The following is a 15060-nucleotide window of genomic DNA, read 5'->3' on the forward strand; positions in this document are numbered from 1 at the left end:
CTGTACTGACCCACCTAAGTCTTCCTCCTGTGGTCTGGAGGTCTCACTCCCAACCAAGGCTTCTCAGATCAAACCCAGGCTTTCTAATACCATCCCACAACCCAAGGTTATCACACACACATGAAAGCATGAATTGAGAACAAGTTGGAAGAGCAGAAATAGAACCCGGGGTTTTAAGATATCAGGATTATTTGGTAAACAATAGGGCCTAGGGAGACACCTCAGCAGGTAAGGGTGCTTGTGTAAACCTCATGGCCTGAGTTTGATCTCTGAGCACCCATAAGAATCTGAATGCCCTGGGCCTTCGTCTCTAGTCTTGGTACTGCTATGGTGAGATCAGAGGTGGAGACATGAATCAGCCAGAAGCTGGTAAGCCAGCTAGTTGGCAATACATAGGACACAAGAGAGACCCTGCCTTGAAACAAGGGGGAGAGGAGGAACTGACTCTAGAGAGAAGTTGCCCTCTGACCTTCAGACCTTCCTACACGGTGCACACAATAAGATAGGTATAAGACACATAGATAGATAGATATAGATATTATATATATATAAAGTATATAAATATAAGTATATATTTATATAAATATAAATATATTTATATAAATTTTATATAATAAAATATAAAATATATATGTATATATATTTATATATAATATATATATATATACATATATAAATATATATATATGTGCTTTATTTCCTGGCCCCTAGGTCCACTGCTCCAGGAGAATCCAGATTTCCTTCCAAATGGATCCTCTTACCCTGTTGCAGGTTACCCAAGCTATCAACCCTAGTGTCCCTTCCCTCCCCCATGCCTAACTATTGCCAGGACACTCATCCCGTGACTCAGCTGGCATGGCAGGGTTAGCGTCACACAGACAATGGAGATGTTAGAGTAAATACCATAATCACACTGGGTACTATAGCACACATCTGTACCGCAAGCTCCTGGGAAGTAGAGGTAGGAAGACCAGGAGGTCAGGACCAGACTTGAGCCCACAGTGAGTTTGAAGTCAGCCTGAAATATATATATATATATATATATTTAATTCTTGTTATAGTGACTGCAGAATATGCTACCAGAAAGCACATAGAACACCCGTCTTTAAAAACAAAACAACCCAACCAAATATGAAGTCCTAGGGGTGAGATGGGAAGATGACTCAGAGAGAAAGCACACTTCCTAGGAAAGCAAGAGGACCTGAGTTCAAACCCCTAGTGACCATATAAAAGTCAGGTGTGGCTGCGTGGACCACCCTAGCTTTGGGAGGTGGAGACAGGTGGATCCTCAGAGCTCAATGGCCAGCCAGGTTAGCAGGTGCATACCACCCACACATATGTATAAATAAACTAAATGACTTTTTTTTTTTTTTGCATTTAAAACAGTGCTTCAGGAAGCCAGACAAAGCCAAAAGCAATAACCATAAGAGGAAATAGACAAAACACAATTAACTGAAAGGTTTCTACACCCTTCAGTCACTCTCTAATCCCAGTACTCAGGAGTCAGAGGCAGTGGATCTTGTAATGGGGTTTTTGGTTTCTTTAAAAACTCAAGTCATGATATGTAAAAATGTTTTTCTTTTAATCCCTAGTGTGGGATTTTAGTTTAGACTCTAGTTTGTCCATTGCCTTCTGCAGGGCAAGGTCTTTGCCAGCTGGTAATGACCTGCCTCATGCAGCACGGAGAGGGGTGTGGTCTAGGAGGCCGAGGGATGTAAATATGAGAGTTCAGAGACCGATGGTGTGACGGCTGAGAGAAACCTTCTAATGCAGCAGCTTACAGGAGACTGTTTGCTGCATTTGCTGTTGATGGAGATTGGTATAGCCCCAGAAGAACCCATCAACCCTAAAAAGCAGGGGAAAGTAAAGGGTCTGTGGCCCCTTTCCCCACTAACCTTATCTTTCTTACCTAGAGTTAAAGGGTTGATGGAAGAGAGGTAGAGGCTCAAAAAAAAAAAAATAGAGTTTAAAAATGAGCACAACAGGTTCTTGAATTGGAAGCCAGCCTGGTCTACGTAGAGAGTCCCCCATAGTGCACCCCTATCTAAAATAAACAACCAAATAAACAAAATAAATAAATAAACCGGAAGGGATATCAAAGTGTTTTGGTTTTTTGGTTTTTTGTTTTTTCGTTTTGTTTTGTTTTTGTTTTTGTTTTTTTTTTTCAAGACAGGGTTTTTCTGTGTAGCCTTGGCTGTCCTAGACTCGCTTTGTAACCCAGGCTGGCCTTAGAACTCACAAAGACTGGCCTGCCTTTGCTTCCCAGAGTGCTGGGATTACAGGCGTGCACCGCCCCGCCCAGTTTGCTGTGGATTCTTGTTCTGTATTTATAGTGACTGCAAAGCCCATAGAGAGCACTTACTAAGCCGGAGCAGAGTCTGAGCTGTAAAATAAATCTCAGCCACCTTAAAAGATGCAGGCCACAAAAGATGCTGTCTCAGTGCTGGGAAGATGGATGGCTCAGTAATTAAATTGCATGCTGTGACTAACAGATTGTTGTAGTGGCCCATTGTAATTCTAATCTTGGAGATCCCAAGACCAAGACCAGAGAGCCCAACACCAGAGATCCCAATAGCAAATTGGTTAGCCAGACTAGCCATATCGGTGAGCTCTGACATAGACTGAGAAATGCTATTTCAGTGTATAAGGTGGAAAAGCCATTGCTTTTTGCACCCCACATATGAAGATGTGTCCACACACATGCAAACATGCACACACACATACTCCACACACATGAAGAAGGAAAAAGAATGTTATCTGACACATTGAATTAAATTAGAAATGAACAGCTGGGTGTAGTGGCACCTGCCTTTAATCCAGCACTTGGGAGGCAGAGGTAGGAGGATCTCTGTGAGTTCTAGACCAGGCTGGTCTATATGGTGAGTCCCAGGACAGCCAGGGCTCTGTAGAGAGCCTCTGACTCAAAAAAGTAAAACAAAACGATGAGTAAATAACAAAATAAGATAAAATAGAGATGAATAGAAACTATCTGGAAAATCCTTTGAGTGTTTAGAAACTAAATACTTGTGTTTAATCATGTCTCTGTATAATTGGCCAAAGAAGAAATCAGAAGACTGAAGAGTATCTCAGACTGAATTAGAAGAAGAGCAAATCAGAGTTAGAGCGATGTGGCTGAGGCGGTGGTTGGAGAGTAGTTTGTGGCATATAATAAAACGAATGAAGAAAAAGCTCGGGTGAATGACCCCAGCCCCCAAAGGATGTAGGAGGAGAGAACCAACCCTAAACGTAACCTTCAGACTGGCATCTGCATATCACAGCACGTGTGCACACTTGCATGCACACACAATTAGATCTTTATATCTTGTAAGAAGGCATATTGTTCAAATTTACCTTTCAGTTCCACGCCAATCAGTCAAGAATCCTTGAAAATGTTTCCATCTATTTATTTAGATTTTTTTTTTTTTTTTTTTTTTTTTTGAGACAGGGTTTCTCTGTGTAGCTTTGACTGTCCTGGACTCGCTTTGTAAACCAGGCCGGCCTTGAACTCACAGAGATCCACCTACCTCTGCCTCCCCGAGTATGGATTACAGCTGTGAGCCACTGCGCCATTTCTTTTTAAAGAAAGAGGAGCGGATAGATTTTAAATTTAAAACTTTTAAAGCTAGTTTTAAAATTGACATGGAAATAGATTAAAAACAGCCAAAATAATCTTGAAAATAAATTTAGAGGCCTTGTTGCCATGAACTGAAGAGTCTATGAATCTTCATAGATTCATAGAGAAGGGAACAGAGATGCTGGCTCTAACACAGGGCAGACAGGGACAGACTATGCACTTTCATTTGGTTCTGAATAAAGATACAAAGGGGTGACAGTGGTCATTTCAACAAACAGTGCTGTGGTGCTGGCTACGTATATGAAAAAATGAGTCTTGTGCAATGCACAAAGGATCTCACAATGGATCATAGTCAGAATCTAAAGCGAGGAAGGAAAATGGAAAATCTCTGCTTTAGTGTTAGGCAAAGACTTCTGAGATGTCACATTGGGACTGTAGTCCACCAGGGGAAATATTGCTAAGTCAAACTTCATAAAAATTAGGAACTTAATGTTCTTTAAAATGTATGCAAAGAAAGTAAAAAAAGACGAGCCATAGACTGGGAAACGCACTCATAAGTCACTTAATGGCTCTAAGACTCACGGTTGAAATCTACAGAAATCTGTGTTCCGTGAAGCAACACATTTAGACTGTTAGATTCTCGGACTCTCCAGTGTGAGACATCCATGCTGAACTGCCCAGACTGCATCCTGTAACCCAGTCTAATAACAACAGAATGGACTGGGACTGGAGAGACAGCACCCTTGGTAAAGGGCCTGCTGAGGAAGCAGGAGGACCAGGATTGGAGTCCCAGAACCCATGGAAATGATGGGCGTGGTAGTGTAATTCCAGCGTGGGGCGGTGGAGACAGACATCCCCAGGGCCCGCTGGCCAGCCAGTCTAGACTAATCACCAAGCACAATGAGAGACCTGCTCTAAAATAAAAAACAAACAGAACACATCTGCACAAACATGTATGCACATACACACACACACACACACACACACACACACACAAACAGCCTAATTTGTGCTTGGTTCCATTTATATTCGGAGTACAAGTCTGTAGGGCCAGGCAGCCAGCCAGTACTTTTTGAAGATCAGACACATAAAGGGAAACATTAAAAGATGAGAGAGACAAGCCGGGCGTGGTAGTGCATGGCTTTGATCCCGGCACTCAGGAGACAGGCAGGCGGATTTCGGTGAGTTTGAGGCTAGCCTGGTCTATAAAGTGACAGCCAGGACTCTCATACACAGAGAAACCCTGTCTTAAAAAACAAAAACAAAAAAATTAGAGACACTTTTGAGTATAGCTTTTCGGTCTCTGTATATCACAGCATATGGAAGGACCATACGGAGGGGCACAGGAGCCCATGGCCACCGTCACTTCCCCAGGCTGTTGTGTGGCCTAGAGCAGCCACGAAGATGCTGAAGATGCTTCCTTCTGGCTCTGGAAAGACCACAAAGAAGCCAGCAGATACAGTTAGCCAGTGAACTGCTGGTTCCTTCCCCCTGTTATCACTAACACATTTGTCGGTAGCTTTGAGATGAGTTTCAGCGCTCTCAGGAATGTGCCAGGTAACCCGGATGTTTTGATCCCTCCCAGGGAAGGCAGCAGAGAAGCTTGGAGAATGATACCTTGAGAATCTCCCACCTTTGTGGGATACAGAGGAGCTGAAAGCCAGAAGGTGGGTTGAAGTTTTCAAAGCTCTCTTTGGAGCAAGAACCTCTCTGATCATGGTGCTTCAAGGGAGTATGAGAATGAGTCACACCCTCAAGCTTTCTCTGTCTCCAGAATCTATGGTGTTTCTGTCAGACTGAATGACTCAAGGCTGTGCCAGGAGACCAAGAGGGGCCTGCTAGAAGAATTTGCATCTTGAGAGTAAAGTTGTTAACCAGCATGTGTCACCACAATGTTTCAAGGAAGCTGAAGAGACGACAGGGTGTCCTCTCAAGAGGAAAGACTCATGTGGCACTTGGATGCTCAGGCAACCCCTCCAGGGACCTGTGCTGTGGGACCCGGCTGGTGCCTCGGCTGTGTGAAGGCTCTGCTATGGGCATGGTCTTCTTTTTTTTTAACGTGTGGGTTTTCTGCAGACTTAAAAGTAAATAAGGTTAGGCGTGGTGGCTCTCACTTGCAACCCAGCCGCTTGGGAGGATCTCTGTTGGTGTAAGGCCAGCCTGGGCTACAGAGTGAGACCCCGTCCCAAAAAACTACTTTAGAAACAGCGACAGAACCTGCCACTGGGAGCAGGGGCCACGTAACTTCAATCCACACTCCAAGTTCTTGGGGTGTTTGCTTGTTTCTTTGTTTGTTTGTTTGTTTGTTTAGAGGGAAATTTGGACTTCTAAAGGAAAGCAGGACCTCCACAGGTGTGATGTTTACTCAGGGACTCTCCCTTCCCCTGTGGGGTCTTACGCCTGGCTCCACAGGTGTGACATGTACCCAGAGACACTGCCCTCCTTTGGTGGGGTCTTACTCCCGGAGACACAGACTGCTGGATTAGTGGCTTCTCGTTTGAGGCTTCTTGATGACCTCTCATCTAGGAAACTGCCACTTAACCATCTTCACCCACAGACTTTTAAAAACACACTCATTCCATAATTTTAAATTGGCTTTGAATAGCAACAAAACAAAGAGAAATCAAACCAACCAAACAAAGCACCTGCATTTTAGAGGCCTGGAGCTCTTTATGTGATTGGAAACACAGTTTCCCACAGACGCTGAGAGCCGGCCTTGCATGTCTTCCATGACTGTGGCTGAGGACCTACGAGGTAGTCCAGGAAACACAAAATGGCAACTTCCAATCCACTTGGTTATTTTGATGATAACTCTATAAACATCTAATGTGTTTACAAAGGGCCTTTAAATGTTACAAAATGCCATGTTAGGAATTGCTCAAACTAGATTTTTAACTTTTGTTTTTATTCTTTTGAGACAGGGGTCTCACTCTATCACCCTGGCTGTTCTGGAATCCACTGTACAGACCAGGCTGGGCTTGAACTCACAGAGAGAGACCCACCTGCTTCTGCCTCCCAAGTCCTGGGGTTACGCACCACTGTGCCAGCAAAACAGAACTTTAAAAATAAAGTTTTAAGATTATTTCGTTTGACTTACTTTTACGTGCATGCTGTTTTGCCTGCCTGCCTGCCTGTCTGTGCACCATGCACGGGGCTGGTGCCTGCGGAGGCAAGAAGAGGGTATGAGAGTCTCTGGGACTAGAGTTACAGACAGTTGTGAGCCACCCAAATGAGCGCTATGAACTGAACCCAGGTCCCCTGGAAGAACATCCAGTGCTCTTAATCAGCAAGCCATCTCTCCACACCCTAAAAGCAAGTTTTTAAAGGGCAGCAGGGGGACAAAAAAAAAAAAATCATCTTTTGTTCAACCTGGAAACAACTGTTGTCCATATTTCCTACCGGACAGAGAAATTACTAAGTTAAGAATACTTAATGGAGGGCCGGTGAGTCCGGAAGTGCGTGCTGCTAAGCCTGACAGCCTGAGTTCAATCCCCGTGTCCCCATATGGTTGGAGAGAACAGACTCTCACAAGTAATTCTCCGATGTGCATGTTGTTGGTGTATCCTGTGGGCACGCACCCACGTGAACACACATACATAAATGTTAAGGAAAAGAACATATAATTGAGCCAGGCCTGGTGACACAGGCTGATAATCCCAGCTGCTCGAAGGGTAGAGGCAAGAAGCTCTCACATTCAAGGCCTGCCTGGGCAATTTAAGCAAGACGCTGTCTCTCAAAAAATAAAAAATAAATTAGGCAGAGATTACCTGGTTGGGCGTGGTGGCTCTCACTTGCAACCCAGCCGCTTGGGAAGATCTCTGTTGGTGTAAGGTCAGCCTGGGCTACAGAGTGATACCCCGTCCCAAAAAACTATTTTAGAAACAGCGACAGAACCTGCCACTGGGAGCAGGGGTACAAGACCCCGGGTTCAACCTAGAGATTAAGTTTAGTAAGACAAATATACTAGAATTGTATCCATTGCTCAAACTTGGCCGTCGTGTGTGACACAGGTAAGTGTAAATTAGCTGAATTTGATCATTAATAGCTTGGCATTGGTCTCTCTTCTTCAACATTGTCAAGATATTAGAGTTTTGTTGCTTTTTAAGAAAGCTCAGAGCCTGGTGGTGATGGTAAAAGCCTTTAATCCCAGCACTCGGGAGGCAGAGGCAGGTGAATCTCTGAGTTCAAGGCCAGCCTGGTCTACAGAGTGAGTTCCAGGACAGCCAGGGCTACACAGAGAAACCCTGTCTTGGGTTGGGGGGGGATTTATGGGGACTGGATATGGTGGTCCATGCCTTTAATCCCAGCACCTGAATAAGCTGGCCTCTTTGAGTTTGAGGCCAGCTTGTTGTGCATAGTGAGGTCCAAGAGAGCCAGAGCTACATAATGAAACCCTGTCTTGAAAGCCCAACCCCTCAAAAAAGAAAAAAAAAAAAAAAAAAAAAAGGAAAAGAAAAGAAACAAAACACATGAAGCTAGAGATGTAGCCCAGTTGGTAGAGGACCTGCCTAGCATCCAGGAAGCCCTGGGGTTGATCCCTAGCAAGGTCCAAGCCAGGCATGGTGGAAGGCATCTGTAAGTCCTAACCCTTGGGAGGTGGGAGCAGAAAGAAAAAGGAAAGTTCAAGGTCATCCTCAGCTCATGGGGAGTTTGAGACCAGCCTAGGACACGCGAGACCCTGTTTGAAAACAATAGCAATAGCATCCTCATCACCAACAACAAACCAGTTGCCATGATCTTTGTATGTTACAGTGTATATTAAATATGGCTTATTTTAATGGAACAAAAAAATTTATACACATTTAGATGTCACAATCCCTGGGTTGCTTAGATTACCTAAGTATGTTAAGAATCCAGTGCTAAATTGTAGAGAATAAAAGGTTGGCTTTATTTTCTTAAGGAGGTGGGAGGCGGGTAGGATAGGAACGCTTCTGAAAATGTCATTATTCCTGTGGACGGTCCCAAGAAAATCTGTACTTGACCTTTGCTAAGTGTGACATGCCATTTTGATGTTTTTTTCGTTTGAAGTGACTTTTTGTTAAGAAGAAGAAAGAAAAAAAAAACTTACTGAAGAAAACTCCAAACGGCCCCTGTGAGCTGGCCTGGCCGCTGCACAGCTCTGTCTCCTTCAGGGGAGTCTTTACAGACATACAATGAGATGTGCTGGCGCTTGCTGCATTCCTGGGGCGTGGGGTAAAGCCGCGTAGCCTGGTGGCTTCCGGCAGGTGAGCTGTTCCCACAGGACTGAGGGAAAGACAGCGAGCTTAAAACCTTTGATCGGAATGCAGGATCTGGGCTGAACACTTGGATGCTTGTGTGTTTTTCAGGGACAGAGAGGGTTTCCTCTGGTCGATTCTGCACTTTGTTAAACGTCCCTGTGATGTGTGAAAGTAACCTTTAAAAGGATGAAAGGAAACTTGCCTGTCAAGCTGGGAAGCAGCCAGCTGAGCTCAAACAAAGGCCGCATTATGAAGCCCCGGGCAGGCAAGGCAAGCTCTTAGGAGGGCGTTGCCCCAGACCTGCCAGCACTTGTAACTGTTACATCAGTTACAGATGGGCTTGGACCTGCCAATCCCTGCCAGGGTGGGGCACCTTTCTCTTCTCGTTTCCAAGGGTGTTTTATCTGCTGTTTATTTTCCTGGTTCTGTAAAAGCCTCAGGCGATAAGTTAGTATTTCCAACTTGATCGCCCCAAACGACTAGCCCCAAACTGGGAACGCGTAGTTCCTGAAGTCCCGGAAGCCCATGGCTGTCTCCCTCGTGCTGTGGCTCTGGGGCTTCTGCAGTGTCTGGGTGGCTAGGGCATGTGATGTCCAGTGTTGCAGAGATATGTCCTGTGTCCCAGCAAGTGTCCATGGTTTGGAGACAGTCTGCTGGTGTGCAACTGAGGCCCTCTCTCCTGGCCTGTGGCCTGCTATGTTCCATGTCCACTGAGGGTAGGAGGCAGCTTCCTGTGCCTGCTCCATGTGCCCTTGTTTGTTACCACAGTGTGCTTGTTCCCGTGCAGGCAGGCAGGTTCAGTCTTCGGGCTTAGCATCATAGATGGACTGACCTTGATTTCCGGGTGCTTGGTTGAACCCTGGCTGGCCATCCCACAGCAACGGCAGTCCTAATAGAACCATGCTTCTCCACAGCCAGCTGCAACTGTAGGCCCCAGACAGACGGAATAAAGAAGAGCAAGCAGAGGTTAGTCTGCCCGGGTAGGGGTGGGAGGTGTCAGGCCATCCACTCCGGAAGGTTCTGAGGCAGGAGAGCCTCTCAAGCCCAGCCCCAACGCGTCTCTGTGTCTGGCCCAGCAGGGTATCCTGAAGGTCTCCATCTTCTGGGGTAAAAAGGACCCAGTGTGATTCAAGGTACATCTAGGGCCTTGCTGGAGTAACAGCCAGTTGCTGGTGGTTTGGTTTTGTTTTGATTGAAACAGGGTCTCTCTCACTGCAAAGCCCTGGCTGTCCTGGAACTCACTACGTAGACCAGGCAGACTTTGAACTTAGAGAGCTGCTTGTCTCCACATCTGAGTGCTGGGATTAAAGGTGTGCACCATATCCAGCCTTTGGCTGGTTGCCATGGAGACCTCCTCAAAAAGGACAGCGTTTCTTGTTCTTGTACTCTATCACAATGGAAGCTTTATTGTGTGGAAATGTACCTGCAAAACGGGACTTGAACATTCCTCAACCCAACTGCTTAAATCTATGAGTTACAAAGACAACTGCTCATCTTTCGGAGCTCCCGGAAGTCAACTGTAATGTATAAGCTGACAAACAGGAAAAGAACGAACCATTTAGCCTACTTTTCTTCCTTCTCTTTGAGAAGGTCTTAGTACCTACAAGCTGGCCTTGAACTCGATCCTCCTGCACCAGCTTTCCTGGTGCCAGGATTACAGACATTTGTTACAGTACCAGCTTCATACCGTTTCCCCTTTACCAACTAGGCCTCTAGATACTTAAATGGTGGGCAGGGACAGACTGGGAACATCAGGCATACTGCAGACACAGTGAGTGCTCCCTGCCCCCACGGGAACTCTGCCTGCCGAATCCACCAGCCCTGATTCTCACATTCTCCGAAGGCATTCTCCAAAGCCTGTCAGAGGAATGTCTGCACCCCACCCCACCCTGATGAGAGTAGGTAGGATGGCCAGGAGGGTGGAGCAGCATCAGTAGTGGGGATTTTTTTGGTAGGTCTGGTGATGGAATCGCTGTTTGAAGGACTATTAGCCAAACAAGGGTCAGAGAATAATGCATGGGAGTCATTACGGACCCTAGGCCCTTCTTCCCCTCTCTGGGCTTCTCTTTCAGGCTTGGTCAGAGGACGCTGGGCCACAGGGCAGTGGGGGACACTGGATGGCTAGGGCTGCCGGCTATGCTCCTGTCTTCACCGTCACATCTCCCCAGCTGAGCCACTTCCTGGCTCTTCTTGAGGGCTGCATGGGGCAGATCCGGAGGTATGCTAGAAGCGCTTCAAATTTCGCCCCTGACCTGACCTTTCTTCTGTCTTGGAGGCCAGCTCAGAGCCGCTCCGGTGAGGAACACTGGGCTGCAGAACCGCAGAGCTGAGTCCAAGATGTGCCACCGTCACACAGTTGTTTCATAATGTGTTTCAAAGAAGCAACAATGAGCTATTACGAGACTCTTCCAGCAGATGGTAGCAGAGGCTCTTGTTCCAACAAAATCAGCGCTCATGCCTGCCTGCCGCAACAGAAGAAAGAGGGTATTGTGTAGGATCTGAGAGTCCTTGCCAGGACCAAAGGCCTGGGCAGCCTGACATCATCTCTAACAACCCGTGCCCTTGACACTGGAACACACAGCTGACCAGGGCCTCTCAAGAGACATCACTGTGTGGGGACAGCAAACAGATGGTGCGTCCCAGAACTTACCCTCCTCAAATATAGATCCCTAATTTCCAAAACCGTGGCCACAGGCAGAAAGCTTTAGGAAACTCGTTGAATACGGCTTCTTCTAGTTGAAGATTTTCTTCTTTTAAAACAGGATCTCAGCTGGGCTCGGTGGCACACGCCTGTAGTCCCAGCAGCACTCAGGGAGGCAGAGGCAGGCAGATCTCTGTGAGTTCAAGGCCAGCCTGGTCTACAAAGTGTAGCCCAGGACAGTCAAGGCTACACAGAGAAACCCTGTCTCATGAAAACTAGCAAAAACAAAAAGACAGGATCTCACTATGGAGGCCATACTATCCTCAAACTGACCTGCCTTTGCCTCTTGAGTGCTGGTGTTAAAGGCATGTGCCACCATGCCACACTGCCACAGACATTCTCTTTAAAAACGCTTTTTAGATATATTTTTATTTTGTGTGCACGTGTGTGTGTGTGTTGCCAGCATGGATGTCTGTGTATCACGTGTGCACCTGGTGCTTGTGGAGGCCAAAGGAGGGCTGTGGAGATGGCATGAACCTCCGTGTGGGTGCCGGGAATCAAGCCTAGGTCCTTAGCCAGTGCTCTTAACTACTGAGCCATCCATCCACCCTGAGGGATTTCTTTAAAAGTAGGTCCTGGTTACTTTGTATGATGTATAAAGGAAAGGTCTATGCATTTTGTTCTGTTCCAGTCTCTTTGGAGGTGAGGTAGCACGGGTGGGCACCCTATCTGCTAAGGCCAGTGAACCTGAAGGCCTGATTTGTGTGTCACAGCAGGACGGATAGGAAATGGGAAAACATCAGGCAGCCTGCAGCGCAGACCACACTCGAAGCAGGTTCGGTGCCATGCTGCTCTGCACCCCTCTCACACCCGACGCCTTAGTGTCAGGGTCCTGCCGCTGAAGGATCTGACATTTCCCTGGGCCGGAGGGGCTCTCAACCGTCCTAAGGCCGCAACTCTTGAACGCAGTTCCTCATGGTGTATAATCCCCAACTCTAAAAGTATTTTCGTTGCTACTTTGGAACTGTAATTTTGCTACTGTTAAGAATCGTGATGTAAATATCTTTGTTTCCTGATGGTCTTAGGTGACCCCCGGGAAAAGGTTGTTTGACCCCTTGCCCCAAAGGGGTCACAACCCACAGGTCGAGAACTTCTGCCTTTTGCCATCCATCGTATTTCATCATCTGAGGATATTTCAGATGAGAGACTTCATGTGTCTAAACCCAGGAAAAATGCCTAAATATGAATTGTGAGGCTGTAAGTTTGCTGTCTCCGAGCTCCAAGCTCCCAGCCTCAGCCCCTGCCCTGCTCACCCTCACACTCCTTTCAGGCCCTGTGGCTATGCAAAACTATTTTGACAGTGTAGGCATTGTTTTTGGAAGGGAACTGAAGGCTTTCGCCACATGGTCTTATTAAAATTATTTTATTGATCTGTGGGAATACAGCAGTAAAATATCCATATGGAAATTCTGCTAAGATGTGTACCGAGAGACACACACATTCCCTGAAGCTGCAGTGCAGGAGAGCGTGAAGGTTAGGTACCCTGTGGCTGAGCCTGCGCCAGCTTTCAGAGGGTCCATACTCAAGATTCAGAAGACACCTGAACAACCAGACCTGTTGGGTGAGGAAAGTACTTGTCACTTGGCCAGAAGCACAGTGGAATTCAATGACACGGTCACGTAAGCACAGCCGTTGTCCAAACCACAACTCCTTCTTATGTTGAACAGACCTCGCGAGACCAAGACTCTTGACCTGGCATGAGGTGCTGGGTGCTCACTGGGGCGGCTCACCATTGCCCCTACACTCCCAGGCACACGGCAGAGGGAAGCATTGCCTTGTCCTCCTATGGTCCACTAGTCTGTGTCACCAGTAACAGCCCATGAGGTACAAAGCGGCCTTCAGTGCCAGGCTAAGCTCCCCTCTTCCACCTTCAGCCAGAAAGAACCACCATGTTCTAGATGGTTGGCTAGGAGTAAAGATGGTCCTGGAGTAAAGATGGCAGGGCTCAGGTAGCTCCACCTCAGGCTACCCCTGCAGGCCACAGTGGTGGGAAGGCCACATCAGTGACTCTGGGATGGAGTCCCCCAGGAAGAGCCTCGATGAGGGAGGGGATTGTCTCTGTATGCACGGCCTATAAGCATGCCTGTGGAAGGTTGTCTAGGTTGTGATTGGGGTCGGAAGACCCAATCTGCTGTGAGCAGCGGTATTCCTTAGGTAGGGAATCCTGAACCGCACATAGTATGGCGAGCTGGGCACTAACAAGATTCATGCACTGGTTTCTCTCTGATTTTGACTACAAATATAATGTGACCTCCTGCTTCAGGCTCCTGCCGCCTTGACTCCCCCACAGTAATGGACTGTAGCCTAAAATAAACCTCTTCCCCCTAAGGTGTTTTTTTTTTTTTTTTTCCAAGACAGGGTTTCTCTGTGTCATCTTGGCTGTCCTGGACTCGCTCTATAGACCAGGCTGGCCTCGAACTCACAGAGATCCACCTGCTTCTGCCTCCCGAGTGCTGGGGTTACAGGTGTGTAAATGAAACTGTGATACCGGGTTTGTTGGCAAGGATAGCACAGTCAAGCCTGTCCCAAACCAATGTGGTGGACATAGATTCCAGACATGTGGTTTTGCTGCAACCAAACCCCCATGACCTTGGCATTGGGACTTACAGCCAGGAACCTACCTTTAGAAGGAGGGGATCCGTGTTATGCCAAACTCTTGGCAAGAGAGCAAGGAAGCAGGATGAGTATTTCATGACCTTGTGGCCCAAGAAGGAGGGCACACACACACACAAAATGTGCTTATTTGCTGGGCACAAGCTTTGGGAGGGTGTAGTCTCATTGTTAAAATTATTGTGCTATGTTATGTTAAATATCTAGTTTGAGGGGTGGGAGTTGGGCCACTGGGCAAAAGCCCTTGCTGTATAAGCACAACAGCTTGAGTCTGGGCCCCCAACACCTGTGCAAACGTCAGGACAGTGAGTCAGCTTACCTGCAATCCTAGTTACTTAGGAGGCAGAGACTGATCCCCAGAACAAGCTGGCTAGATAGACCAGTGAGTTCTGGCGAGAGATGTTAAGCATATCAGATACGTAAGGTAGACACATGTGTCTGGTCTACACATGTGTATGTATACCCACATACACAGAAATGCACATATACACAAACGCACATCACAAATGTATACACATTAAAAAAAATGAAACAACTATTTTCCCTTTTATTTGGGGGTTGTTGGGGGGGGGAAACAGATCTTACTACTGAATTACCTAGTGTGCTGGCTAGTTTTCGTGACAACTTGACAAAAGCTTAGGGTCATACGGAAAGAAGAAATCTTAATTGAGAGAAATGCCTCCCCGGAATCGGCTTGTAGGCAGCAAGCCTGTAGGGCATTTTCTTGATCGATGTGGGAGGGCTCAGCCCACTGTGGGTTGGTGCCCCCGGTTGGCTGCTGGCCCTCGTGTTGTAAGAATGCAGGCTGAGGGCTGGAGGGCTGGTGGCTGAACCACGGAAGGCTAGGCTCATAGCTGAGAGGATAGAGAGAGCAGGCTGGGCAGGTTGTGAGGGGTAAGCCTGTAAACAGCATTCCTCTGTGGGTCTGTGGCAGTGCCTGCCTCCAGATTGCTGGC

This window comes from Meriones unguiculatus, chromosome 8, assembly GCF_030254825.1.
Source record: "Meriones unguiculatus strain TT.TT164.6M chromosome 8, Bangor_MerUng_6.1, whole genome shotgun sequence".
NCBI classification, from domain to species: domain Eukaryota; kingdom Metazoa; phylum Chordata; class Mammalia; order Rodentia; family Muridae; genus Meriones; species Meriones unguiculatus.